Source organism: Manis pentadactyla, chromosome 14 (genome assembly GCF_030020395.1).
Source record: "Manis pentadactyla isolate mManPen7 chromosome 14, mManPen7.hap1, whole genome shotgun sequence".
Taxonomy (NCBI): Eukaryota; Metazoa; Chordata; class Mammalia; order Pholidota; family Manidae; genus Manis; species Manis pentadactyla.
The window spans coordinates 67709771-67723909 of record NC_080032.1 but is presented as its reverse complement, the minus strand read 5'-3'; the positions used below and the strand labels follow the sequence as shown (position 1 = coordinate 67723909).

Sequence of the window (14139 nt, the reverse complement as noted above, 5' to 3'; positions counted from 1 at the left end):
AAGACTACACTTAAGGATGTAGTCTCTACCATAATCCAATAGATGAAGAAATCAGGAAGGTTACAAGGATGGGATTTATGAACCAAATGGTGCTTGCTGACAAACAGGATACTGGTAGAAATCAGGAGGACCACTCTGAATGGTGATCTCTCCCTCTCTCTATCATTCTGAAGTAAATTTGATTATAAACCTTCTGTATTTTTCTCTCTCTCCAATACATGACAAAACAATAGTGATATATAATTAAAATGAACTTGCTTTTCATTCTTTCAAAAATTGAAAGTGAATGTAGGCAATTATTTGGCAAATACATACTGATTACTTAAAATGATCAAAATATAATGTGCGGCTATAAAGAGGAAATAAATGGAATTAATATTTTAATACATGATAAGGCCAGATGTCATCAAATTGATAAAATTATGAATGTGTTGTCTAGTTATTCATGATTTATTTACATAGCCATAGTCTTATTATGGAAGAACCAGAAAAATAAGAGTTTTCTTACAAAATAAGAATATCAGTGAAGCTTAGGTGATTTCAGGGTTTTTCCCTTCTAGCACAATACCTGACACATAGTAAAGAGTAATTAATTAATCAGTCTTTTCCTAAATCAACAGATGAGTTTTATTTTCCTTACTTGAGAGATAAATAAGTGAGGTTCAGAAAGGTGATGTAATTTGTCCAAAAACCAGACACCCAAGATACAACACAGATCTGAAATGCATAAAATTTTGCTTTGTTTTGTTTAGTTTAGTTTTTCCCAGTAGGCACTGGCTTCTTTAGGATAGTTAGGCACTGGCCCTAACACTTACCAAGATTTTCTTGAAGAGACGTTAAAGCATTTAAAATTGTGACAAAAATAGATAAGCATATGAAACCAAATAGTTCTAATTACCAAAAACTTAGAAAGTTGTAGTATGCATTGTGTGGTGGGCTCTACTAATTGTGCTATCGGAAAAGAGTAGGAGTTGAATGGACAATGACAGGATTGAATAAGGGCTGACTGGGAATGGCAAAAGTCCAGTTCTCCGGCAGCACAGTCTTTAGCAATCAAGGGAAGAATACTTAGGTTTAAACTATACACTCTGGAGATGTCCTTGTACCTGGATTGCATAAAGGGAAGATGTTTAAGGAGTTCAAAATAGTAGGCTATGAGGGATCCAGACAAGAGGAGAGAGAGCCTGGAGGGTCTCCCTCTTCCTGGGAGGAAGGCCACTTTGCTGTGATTGTGCAATTGGATCAGCTGACCTTAGAGGAGATAAGGGACAACAACGTGAAGCTAAGGTTGTAACTTTATTCTAATATGTTGGTGTAACTCTGGGGAAATATGTTCGCAGTCCGGGGCAAATTACCTTTGAGGCCAAAATCAGTCAAAGGAGAAATAAAGTGGGAGAAACGCGTTTATTGTTTACAAGCAGTCGTCCACTTCCACCCGCCTGGGTCTCTCGTGACCCGGCTGCAGAAAAGGAACCTCAGCCAACCTCTCTGGTCCAGATATGCCCTCGCTCCCCCGTGTAGTCACCTATTGCTATGGAGATGGACTAAGGCCCGGCGAAGCTGGAGCCATGGCTGTGCCGGGCGTACCTGGAGGGGGTGCAGAGCGAAGGAGCTTCCTCCCTGGACAGTGGCAGCCTCAGCCTCTGCCTGTCCAGCTCCAACAGCCTGTTTGAGGACCTGGAGCACTTCCTCATGGAGGTGGAGCCTGCCTAGGGCCAGACCACGTGCCCCAATCCAATAAAAATAACCCAAGGAAAAAACAAACAAACAAAAAAAAAACGTGTCTCTCAGGCGAGAGATTCTGGAAATATGGGATTATACTCACAGTTTGGGAGAAAGGTAACCAGCCACCAACACCCAGCTGCTGACTCTTCTTAATTTAAGTCAGAATCATGGACAGGTCAGGCCCAAAAGAGGTCTTTAAAGACCTGGTTTAACTCCCACAGTTTACTTTTGGTTAAACTGAAACTCATAAAAGGGATGCAGCATTTTAAAAATCATTGAGTTAAGAGGTGCTTTATGAAGGAGATTTTTTTTTTATAAATAGTCTAGTATTCTGAAGGGTATCTACTCTAGATAAGGTGATATTATTATCTGTCTTAAAAATATGAAATTATTCTTGTAGATATATAGGAGCCATACCTTCTTAGCTTTCTATAGAAATACTTGAAAATAGAGGAAATCATACTTTCAAGTGATTCAGGGATATAGATTGCAGTTTTTGAGTCAGACACAACAGTAGATTTTATGTTTTAAAAAGTAAATGAAATGATAGGTCTTTTTCACAACTTTTTTTCCATCTTTCTAATAAACTAGATTGGGTAAATTTATGTGCCTATTATTTTTTAAAGAACATTGTGTTTTGTCTGAAATACCCAAGTATTTGTAAAACAAAATAATCTTCATTAAAAAATGTCTTTGTTCGGGTAAGATTCCTCAAGGGAGGAACAACCTAAGACAGGCACAGTCACAGGGGGTATCAGGTGAGAAATTGGGGATCAACAGAGGTGAGGCTTAGAACCTCAACCCCCCTGTTCTGAGAGAAATCTTCTGCATACGTGGATGTTTTATTGCCTTTGTCTAGCTTGTATTAACACATAGTCTACAGGCACACACCTGATCATCTACATTTGCTCTCTTACAACACTAAACTATGTTTTCTACCTTTATCTTGTATCTACCTACCACTTCAGCATTTTATTAAAAATAATAATAATAAAGAGAGAAATGTGGTATCCACATATAAATCAAGTATAAAAATCAAATGAGTATTCATATTTGAACTGACTGTTTATAGTTCATAATGCATGAGCAAAACCGTAGGTTTCTGTGATGGCTGCCCTTTACTGTTCACTATGTAAGAATTTATTCACTATGTAAGAATTTGTTCTCCATGTAAGAACTTGTTTGTTATGCCTCAGAAGATTGGAGACTGATGAAAATTAGGCTTGGGGTGGATTAATGATAGTGCATTGAGCATTGACTCCCCTATACAGAATCTTATTGTTGTTAACAACCATTTGATCAATAAATATGAGAGATGCCCTCACAAAAAAATAAAAGGTATACACTTCCAATGGTAAAATAATAAGTAACCGGGATGTAATGAATATAGTCAAGATATTGTAACAGCTTGGTATGGTGATAGCTGGTACCTAGAATTGTCATGTATATAAATGTTGAATCACTATGTTGTACACCTGAAACTAATGTAATGTAATACTGTGTGTCAACTACCCTTCAATAAAAAATAATTATCTACAAAAAAAAAAAAAAGTCTTTGTTTATTTTCCTGGTAATTCCTGATTATGCCATCAATTTTTCACTTTTGGACTGAAAACACACTTAACAAATGACATTTGCGCTGTATTTTACAAATGTGATTTGATCTATTACCTGATAGAGATTCTCACAAAGCCCTGTGGATGAGATCAAGCAGAATTTTAGACTATCGGTGAGGGAAAAGAGGTTGAGAAAACTTAGTTACTATCAGTTCATGCAACAAGTTAAAACATGAAGTAAAGACTAGGCTATAATTAAAAATTTAACTTTCAGTTCTTTTCAATATATCACAGGAATTTAATTTTGGGGATGCTAGAGCACTGAATTCTTTTAAATCATTGCAAATAATTTTAAAATCCTAAAATGCAATCATTAATTGAATGAGAAGGTTTATTTGACCACTATGAATATCCCCTCTTCATTTTTCAGTAGAAAGAATATGAAGCTGTCACTTTGAAGTGATTGATGTTAACTCAGCACAGAGAAGACAAGTGATATCTCTATAGCAACTTACTATGCTGATAGACAGTGACTGTAGTGGGGTCGAGGTGGGGAGGACTTGATAATATGGGTGAATGTTGAAACCTCAATGTTGCTCTTGTGAAACCTTCATAATAGTGCATACCAATTATACTTTAATTAAAAAAAAGAATTTATGGTGTGATATAGTGGAATGGTCAACAGCTTGTTCCTCAATAGTTCTTCCTTAGCTTATCGATGATGCCTGAAATTCTACTTATAAAAAAATGTATTTGTCAAAGGCTTAATAGCTATTACAAAAGAGATATTAATAGTGTTAATTCTACATTGAGAAAGAGGAGGAAGTAAAAGTGATGAGAATGAAAGAGAGTTAAAATAATGGGAATGAAATAGAGAAGAAATAAAAGATATGGAGACCGTAATGTGGAAACTGAAAGGAATATACATTTTAGGTATGACTGATTATGAAGAGTTGAACAACTTGTGTACATCGATTAGATAAAAGCTGGTTTATGCAAGTGGGTAAGGTATTATGTGAGACTCTAAGATCCAAGCAAAACCTTTTATTATTATCCTCAAATGTGTTGGCGAGTGTCAAATATGTTTGAGATGATAATCTTTTGAAAAATACAGATAATCATATTTCTCTTATTATTCTTTTGGTTGACTATAAAATGTAATCCAGTTGTAAATTAAGTATATTAATAAATAGAGAAATATAACTGATTATGGCCAAGTATAAATGCCTTATGGTTTCAAATACGTATGTTGATTTTTCTATTTATTACCTTTCTATATAGGACACATGACAGGTAATTTTTCACATATAACATTTTCCACATACTATACTTCATGTATTTGCACTTTTTGTATTTTCACTCAGTGTTTCATTTCTGTGTATATTTTTTCAATAATAAACAGTGAGAACAGCAAAGAGATTTCTGATTTTTTTTCTAAAAATACCATTTCTGCAATTCCATAGAAGTATAATCTCATTTATGTTCGATAATACATGTTAATGGAATGGTTACATAAATATTCTGTATTTTACAATGTTAGTCTTCATCTCAGGTACCTAAGATGTTTACCAGTAATGTTTTCAAGAAAATGATAAAAAGACAAGCAGGAAAGCCTTCCTAAATAAAAATTAAATTTCTACCTTATATAACATTTGAACCCTTTCCACTGTAATCTGCCTCATACCAAGGAATGATAAGAATCACCATATTTAAATATTTATATAACAAAAATTCACAATGTTTTTGATTTCAGGTAGCTACAAACTGCTCTGGATCATAGAAAGTAGGAATAACATCACAGAATTTATTCTCTTAGGACTTTCTCAGAAAAAGGAGATAGAAATTCTCTGTTTTTTACTCTTCTTATTTTGTCACATAGCGATTTTCATTGCAAACCTGCTTGTCGTGATTTCAATCACCTGCAGTCAACTTATTAATTAGCTTATGTATTTCTTCCTGACTTACCTCTCACTCTCAGACCTTTGCTACACTTCTACTATGACCCCAAAATTAATCATTGACTTGCTGGCAGAAAAGAAGAACATTTTCTACAATGGCTGCATGACATAGCTCTTTACCATGCACTACTTTGGGGGCATAGAGGTCTTCATCCTCACAGGGATGGCCTATGACCATTATGTGGCCATCTGCAAGCCCCTGCACTACGCAGTCATCATGAGCAGGCAGAGGTGTGACGTCCTGATCGCCACTTCCTGTGCTGGGGGATTCCTCCATTCCTTCGGTCAGTTTATTCTCACCATCTTTTTACCCTACTGTGGCCCCAATGAGATAGACCACTACTTCTGTGATGTGTATCCTTTGCTGAAACTAGCCTGCATGGACACAAGGAGAATCGGTCTCCTGGTCATTGCCAATTCGGATGTGATGGGTCTGGTGACTTTGTGGTCTTGCTGGTATCCCATGCTGTGATCCTGCATGCAGTCAGGTCCTACTCTGCAGAGAATTCGTCGCAAAGCTCTTTCTACATGCAGTTCCCACATCACTGTGCTGGTCCTTTTTTATTCTCCTTTACTCTTTATTTATATTAGAACAGTAATTACTCTCCCAGAAGACAAAGTGTTTGCTCTTTTCTACCCCATCATTGCTCCCATGCTCAACCCTCTGATTTACACACTCAGGAACATGGACATGAAGAACACCATGAAGACACTGTGGTGCCGTGTACCAAAGTAAGGAAATAAACAGAAAGACATCACTGATTTTTCACCACAGAGCTTGTGGAACATATGACTTTTCTATTAAAAAACTTTAAAAATGCATAGTGCTATATCTCTTATACCTAGCTATTAGGACTAGCTAACTAGCTAATTAGGACTGGGGAGGAACTCAAAGTTCAATAGAAATTCTACTGATATGAAATATTTGCTTATGAACTTCTTTTCAGGATGCTATAAAAGACATATTCAGTAAAGATGGGTTAGTATCATTGAGGTTTCCTGAAACAGATGGAGGTGTAAAGAGAAAATAACAGAGTGTTGTGACTCATTTTAAAATACCCACCAAGCAAAACTGAAAATATCATGTTCTAGAAACTCTTAAAAAATACCCTAACATACCTTCCTAGTTGCTCTTTATCTAATTCTTGATAGTTATCCCAAGACTGCTGAGTAAGGGTTGCACAGTGTTCATGTCAGAATTAGAGCAGAAAGGGGAAAGATCACCCTCTGGGTACAATAAGCAGGGGCTTTGGGTCAGATACCTAGGCAGACAGGAGCAGGTCCCACCCTGTCCTGGATGAGGTCCTCCTCCGTCCACCTACTCCCTTGTAACCAGATGGCAGAACACACCCAAACCTCTCCTGTATGGTTCAGTCTCCTGCCTTATCAGGGCCAAACAGGGTGTAAAAAGCCCAATGGGGCTTCCAGACCACCAACACAGGTTGACTGCAGGCACACTAAGACCTAGAAGGTGACTGAAGCTACCTCGGGGTTCATTATCATTATACCAAAATTACAATAAATTTACATTGTGGTTTTGCCCCTCTGCAACCCAGTGGGTTTCACTTAGGTACTTAAAGGTAAGCACCTGCACAATAGAAAGAAGGTTATATAACCTAGAGCTGTCAATCAACATGTCACTTAAATGATGTAAGATGCAGGGAGGGACTTCCCACCATTTAAAAAACCAACTCTAACCCTAACCCTGACCCTAACCCCCCACAGCAGGGCTGCTTCTGGTTTCCAGACAGCCGCTCTCCCCTCTTCTCAAGAGTGTACTTTTGGTTTGCTTAATAAACTCCTGCCGCTCAAGATTGTTCTGTGTCTTGACTGAATTCCTTCCTTCAAGAAGACATAGACAAGGACCAAGGAAACACAATGCACTCAAGTGGTAGCTTTTGGTAAGAAGACCAGCAACGCCATGGAGGTTGCCTCTGTTTAAAAGAGCTCTATCCTCCAGCTGCAGACTTGTATTGTTGAAAAATAAAACTTCTCATCTTGTCTTCTCAAGAACTTCACTTAACATCACTTCATGGATTCTCGTGTCTTTCTAGGCATCAGCAATTTTTTTCTCTCTGCTGGATCATTGATACCAGTATAAAATTGTGGTGAAAAATAATGAAATTCTTTGCAGTTTAGAGACTGTCTTTACTAGTTCTTCCATTCAGGCTATGTGCCTTTCATTGTCTTTGACTAGGGTATTTTACAATGCTATGGATACAGAAATTAACTCACAGAACACGTGATTCACTTCAGCCCTTCTTAGCAGACTGTATGTGTGGGGGACATTTTGTGCTTGTCTGGCTTCTGCATTAAATACTAGGTAAGATAAAATTTTTGATGTGTTTATTCACTATTTGTATGAAAATAACAATTATATCTTCCTTTAAAATTTATTGTTTAATAAAATGTTGCTCTGGGAGGCGGCATTTCCCTGCCCAGGGCAAGTTCCTTATGAATCTTATGAAATCACATAAAGGCAAGGGCAATGACATGGGGCTTAAAAGGGGTCTTGTTCTCACTGCAGTGGGTCTCAGTTCTCTTGTCCACCCAGCCTCTGCCATCTCCTCGTTCTCCTGGCAGGATGCCCTTCTCATTCTCCAGGCGCTGTGCTCCTGTGCTCAGACTCCACAGCTTTCACGGCACCCCCGGGGGCCCTCCACTTCCCCTGCCCCCACACCAGGAGGAACTCCACTGGCAGGTCTCTGGTGGCTAATGGGCACCTGACCAATTATACGCCAGGAACTGAGGGGAGGAGAGAATGGGTGGTTCCTCTCCTCCCCTCGCCTCAGCTGGTACTCCCAGTGACTGACCAGCTGCTCTGTCCCCAGTAAACATCTCCTTGATGTGCAAGCAGGCTCTTACACAATGGGTGCTGTTAAGGCCAGTGGGGAGTCATGGTCAGAAATCTCCATTTTCCCAACACAAAATGAACTGTTACTTCTTTCATTTAATTCTCAGCGAATTCTTTCCTGGTCAACCTAGATACAATTTCCACACTTACTCACATTCACACCCAATTCTTTTTATCCCTCTTTATTGCTTAATTTTATCCTTAGACTTATAGTATCTAACCTATTACACATCTGATGTATTTACCTTACTTAGTGACGGTCTCAATTAAAATGTAAGCTCAATAAAGGCAGGGATATCTGTGTTTTTTTCACTGTTTAGAATAATGGCTGGCTATAATAAATAATAAGTATTTGTTGAATGAGTAAATGCTGAATAAATATATTGAGAAAAATCTCTAATGACAGAGAATATAACCCAAAAAGGGGGGGTAGGGCATATTGATAGTATTATGTATGTATTATATAAATAAATATATAACATTTATATATTACAAATACGTATTCTTTATATATATTACATTCTATATATATATATATATATATTCAGGAAGTATTACATTCTTTATATATATTCAGAAATATTTCTAGGTTTCAGAATCTCTTCCAAAAAATGAATTGCCCATTCCAAAATCAGTTCCTTATTAAGCTAATACCTGAGAAAGCAAAGAACCCCTTCAGGATTCTAATTTTGCAAATGAGTTCAGATGTTGCCAGAAGTCTACCTAAATCTCTCTTTCCTGTTCATTATTCTCAGAAACCTGAGATTATTTGTACCAGCAGTTTCTAGGTTAGCACATATCACAGCTGTCACCAATGAAACTGAACTGGGAATTCACTGTGTAATTCTGGGAAAGTTTTGCTTCCTGTTAAGTTTTTTTCATTCTTTGTCCTCTTCTTTCTTCTTTCCTGAAACATGGACATGCAAGTATAAATATAGCAGCCATTTTGTAACCTTAAGGGCAAATGCTTCATGAAAAACATGGTAGAGCAAGGATCTAGAAGGATCGTGGGTTTACAACTGTATCAGCAACTATATCTCTCAATCAATTTAATAATAGTTTTAAATCCTATGTTCTCATAAACTTTGCTTTTATGGACTTATTGTTACATTAAAAAATTATTTGCTTAAGTTCCTAAATATTTTCTACTAAATATGATTGAGGGCAATCCCAACTAATACATACATGGTTTTTTTTCCCCTGGGTACTTATTCTTCTGCATAAACATTAAGATTATTTTATTAAAAGTGAAAACAGGGAAATACCTTAGAATTTTAATTAAAAATTAAATTGAATTTACATGTTAATTCAGGAAATTGTTATATTTATGATATCTACTCATCTAAAACTTTGGTATATGATTCTGTCAGTGTTTACTTAATGGCTTTAATTAAGGTCATATAGTTTTCTCCCTATTGGCTTGACTTTCTTTTATTAAAATTTATTTGTAAGTAATTGCTTTCTTACTTACTTATTGCTTTCTTACTATTATACACAGAACCTTTTATCTCCTTTTCTAATTTTTGTTCCTAGATTATATGCAGTGAACTTTTCTTATGTATACATATGTTAGATCTAGCTACCTTACCAATTTTCTTATTATTTCTAGGTATTTTACGATTTCTTAAAGATTTTATAGGATCACAACCTAACCCATTTCACAGATGGATAAAGTTGCCTCATAGAATTTTATCATCTTTCTCATTTAATTATTAGCAAAATATTTGCATCTAACATGTTCAGGCCATGCTTCACCAAACCACTGTAGCTATTGGTTGATTTTTAAAAAGTTAAGGCTGGCTTTCCACCATGTGAGGATGCAGCAAGAAGATGGCCATCCTGAACCAGGAAGTAGAGCCCTCATTAGACATGGACTCTGTTGAAAACTTGATCTTGGACTTCCTAGCTCCAAAACGTGTTGGTCCTCCATGACCAGCAGCCCCAGCAGAGCAATGTGATAAGAACCAGATGGAAAAGATAACTACACTAGTTGTGGGTTCACTCTGTAGACAAAGAATGGAAAAATAAGGATTTTCCCCATATAGAACACAAGAGACCATTTTTTCTGCTTCTCTTCTTTAAAAATTAGTCTTCTTGGAGACTGGATGGAAGGATACTTACTATGATAGGCTGAGTAAGGTTTCTCCAAAATATATCTATGACCTAATCTCTGGAACCTGTTAAAAGTTAACTCATATGGCAAAAAGTGACTTTGTAGACATGATTAAATTAACTATATTTAGATGGGGGTAGATTATCTGGGTGGGCCCTAAATGCAGTCACAAGTGTCCTGCCTGACAAAAGTGAAGTTGAAGATTCAGCACAGAGAAAAAGTCATGTGAAGTAAAGGGAAGCAGAGACTAGAGAAGATGCTACACCAGTGTATTTGAAAACAGAAGAGATCATGAGCCAAAAGATACTGTTCTGAAGGTTAGAATGACAAGGAAACACTCTATATGCCAGAGCCTCCAAAGAAAGCACAGCCCTGAGAAAATCCAGGTTTTGGCCCAGTGAAACTGACTTCAGGCTTCAGGAGCTGTAAGAGAGTAAGTTGGCATTGTCATTTGCAACAAAGCATGGAAGAAGTCAAGCCTAAAGGCACACTCAAAAACACTGGGGAATGTGTAAAAGGCAGTTCGGAGGAGATTTGAGATGTAGGTTAAATGGTAAGCCAGGAAGCTGACAGAACAAAACTGAAAAATGAGTCAGCTGAGGAACCCTCTTGGGATTAAAACAAGTATCAAACTCTGACCTCAGATACAATTCTTTTCAAAACCCATGATTTGGTCGGAATGGTTTACAGAGCAGTTTATGCTTCAGAACACTGTTGAAATCAACTGAGCAACAGGCAGCAATTGGTGATGCTAGCCACCTGAGTGCAATCAAGGGAAGAGAAGAGAGCTCAATCAAAATCACTGCCATCCTAGGATGGCTGTGGCCTGAGCAAGCCTGCCGGAAAGAAAATGACCTCACTGAAATGATCCAGACAGTGACTAAACAAATTAAAAAGCAAATAACAATAGCAAGCACTTTTGTGTTTCAGTGTATACCATGAAGAAATGGTAAAGACAATCCAGAGACTGGAAGGATATATTTGCAAATTATGAATCTAAAAAAGGATATGTATCTAGAATGTATAAAAACTCTTACTATTCAATAATAAAAAGTCAAATAATCCAAAAAAAAGTTTTGGCTGACATTAACTGTTTCTAGGCTCAAGGTTTAATATTGTCATTATATTAGATGGATTAATTATTTGTGGAGAATATAAACATAAGTAAAAATTCACCAGGAAAATTTTCTACTGACTAGGAAACTCTGGGAAAGTTTCTCAACATCTGTACTTCAATCCTCTCAACTGAAAAAAGGGAATAATAATGATAATACCTAACCATGAGACTAGCCCAAGTATTAAATGAGTAGCAATTTAGAGTACTGGTTGGCACAGAGCAATTATTCAATGAATATTAGGTCTGAACACATTATCAGACACAATGTGTGGATGATTTTGGATAGAGCCAAAGAAGCTGAGTAAATTCTTTATCTGAACTGACATGAAACAAAGAGAAATAAACAATTAGAATATGAGCATGCTTGGACTCAGGAGTCCAGAGGGAGACAAACGTCTCAGTCAAAACTCCAACATGAAAGCCAGATAGACAGAGTCACATGGCCAAGGAGCTATGCATCACCACATTACTGCTGTAGGTCAGGGTGGATATGGGATGTCATGAAGGATAATGCCAATATCTGTCAGATGGCAAACACTGGAGCTGAAGATCATTTGATTTATTTCAACAAGAATAAGAAAAAAATAAAAGACAGTGAAAGAATATTGAAGAAGAAGAAAGAAATTTTATAAAAAATAATCTCTATCATAGAGAAAGGCTAGAACTCTGAAAATTATTTCCTATGGGAACAAGAAGGAAAAGTCTGCTGTCTTCAATAGGTTGCAAGAGAATGTCTACAAAACTGAAACAGAAAGTTTTATGGAGAACAAATTGATATTCAAAAGAAAATGGATGTGTCAAGGTAAGAAATCCTACCATTTGCAACAACATGGATGGAGCTAGAGGGTATTATGCTCAGTGAAATAAGCCAAGTGAAGAAAGACAAATACCAAATAATTTCACTCATCTGTGGAGTATAAGAACAAAAGAAAAACTGAAGGAACAAAACAGCAGCAGAATCACAGAACCCAAGAATGGACTAACAGTAACCAAAGGGAAAGAGACTGGGGAGAATGGGAGGGTAGGGAAGGATAAGGGTGGGGAAGAAGAAAGGGGGTATTACGATTAGCATGTATAATGTGGGGGGTGGGGGAAAGGGGAGGGCTTTGTGACACAGAGAAGACAAGTAGTGATTCTACAACATCTTACTATGCTGATGGACAGTGACTGTAATGGGGTTTGTGGGGGGGACTTGGGGTAGGGGAGAGCCTAGTAAACATAATGTTCTTCAAAAAAAAAAAAAGAAGGTAGCTAGAAGAGTAGGGGAAAAGTAAAAAGTAGGTATGGGTTTCACTAGAGCATGGATTAAAAAAAATTAATCTCAAGGGTCTTCAAGGCTCCACTTTCATTAAATCTCACAGAAACACTGATGTATTTCCAATGACTCCTCTATACAGTCATAAGTTAATTTGCTGTCATATATTACTAGCACTAGGAAAATTCTTCAATGTTCTGTATCTTTTTCCCACTCTGCTTGAAAAAATTAGATTTTCCAACTATCTCCTAATATCACTTATTCTCTTAAAAGTCAGAGAAGGACAATTTTTACTCTCTCGACATTTTAGCATTTTCCTGGTTGTAATCCAGCTAATTGTGTGTGGCATGAGCTTGCTTGGGAAAAAAATACAGTCTCATATTCTATACTAAGTAGGTTAGTGATTAATGTGTAGTTTGAATTTTGTTTTGTAAAGATTCAACATTATTTTTTATAATGAGCAAAATCCAAAAATATGAGTCCTTAATTATGATAATACAAATTTTTCTAGTTATGTTCTCATTCTTCAGAAAACTCAAACGTTCCTAATCGAACTTATGTTTGTAAAGTCCTTTGATTTTTTATGACCCTATACATGCTTTTTTAGTAAGAATTCATTTATTCGTTCAATAAAATTTATTGAGTACTTAAAAAAAAAAGAAAATGGATGTGAAAACAGAAATAGTTAGATTAAAAACTATGGGGAAAACAAAATTAAGTAGACAAACTGAAAGTATCTTTAATGGCATTAAAACAAAATTTTAAATGCTGACAATCAAGTGCTGAAAACTTGAGAAGGTCTCTCACTATGGAGAAGAAAGTGAAAAAGAACTAAAAATCACATAGGGAGATTGTAATTAATATTTCAGGTAAAGATATTTAGATAACTATAAGAATCATAAGTTTTCCTATCTTTACATTCTGAAACAAATAGATTATAATAAATTTCCATTAAAGGTAGCTTTCTTGAAATGGGAATAAACATGAAAATTAAAAATCTGAGCATTCAGATATAAGCCTTAAAGTGTTGCTTAAATTAAAAGAAAAAACTATAAGAATAGACCCATTCATAAACATCCACTGTGTATGACAATTTCAGTGATAAATGAAAAGATCTGACAATCTTCCAAGCACATAATAAATTAAATTTTAAAAAATTATTAAATCACACAATTCCAGCTTTAGAACAAATAAAAAGACGATATTGTTTAAGGTTAAAAAAATAGATTCAAACAGATTCAAGAGACCCCCAAGTAAAAATATCTGTATAACAAAAATGTCAAAGATATGCTACTTAATCAAGCTTCCATAAGTTAAAATGAAAAAGACTAGCACCCCTGGAATTTCTTTTGAATTTCTGAAATTTTCTTTTGAATATACTACTTGTGATTTTACATTTGTTTGTTCTCATGTTTATTATTTGTCTCTTCCTTTAGTCTCTTGCCTCATTGAGGGCTGAGACTGTGTTGTCCACCACTATGTGAATTCTTCATACTACTTTTATCCAATTCACAATTTTTAGATGTAGGTGACAGTAAATATTTTTTGAAATGAATGAATC

The 14139-nt window shown here is 36.1% G+C and overlaps 1 pseudogene; it reads left to right on the top strand.

Annotated features, from left to right (window-relative positions):
- LOC130680549 (olfactory receptor 4P4-like) overlaps positions 1-5975 on the top strand; it is a 34684-nt pseudogene extending 28709 nt beyond the window's left edge.
- The last annotated feature ends 8164 nt before the right edge of the window (positions 5976-14139 follow it).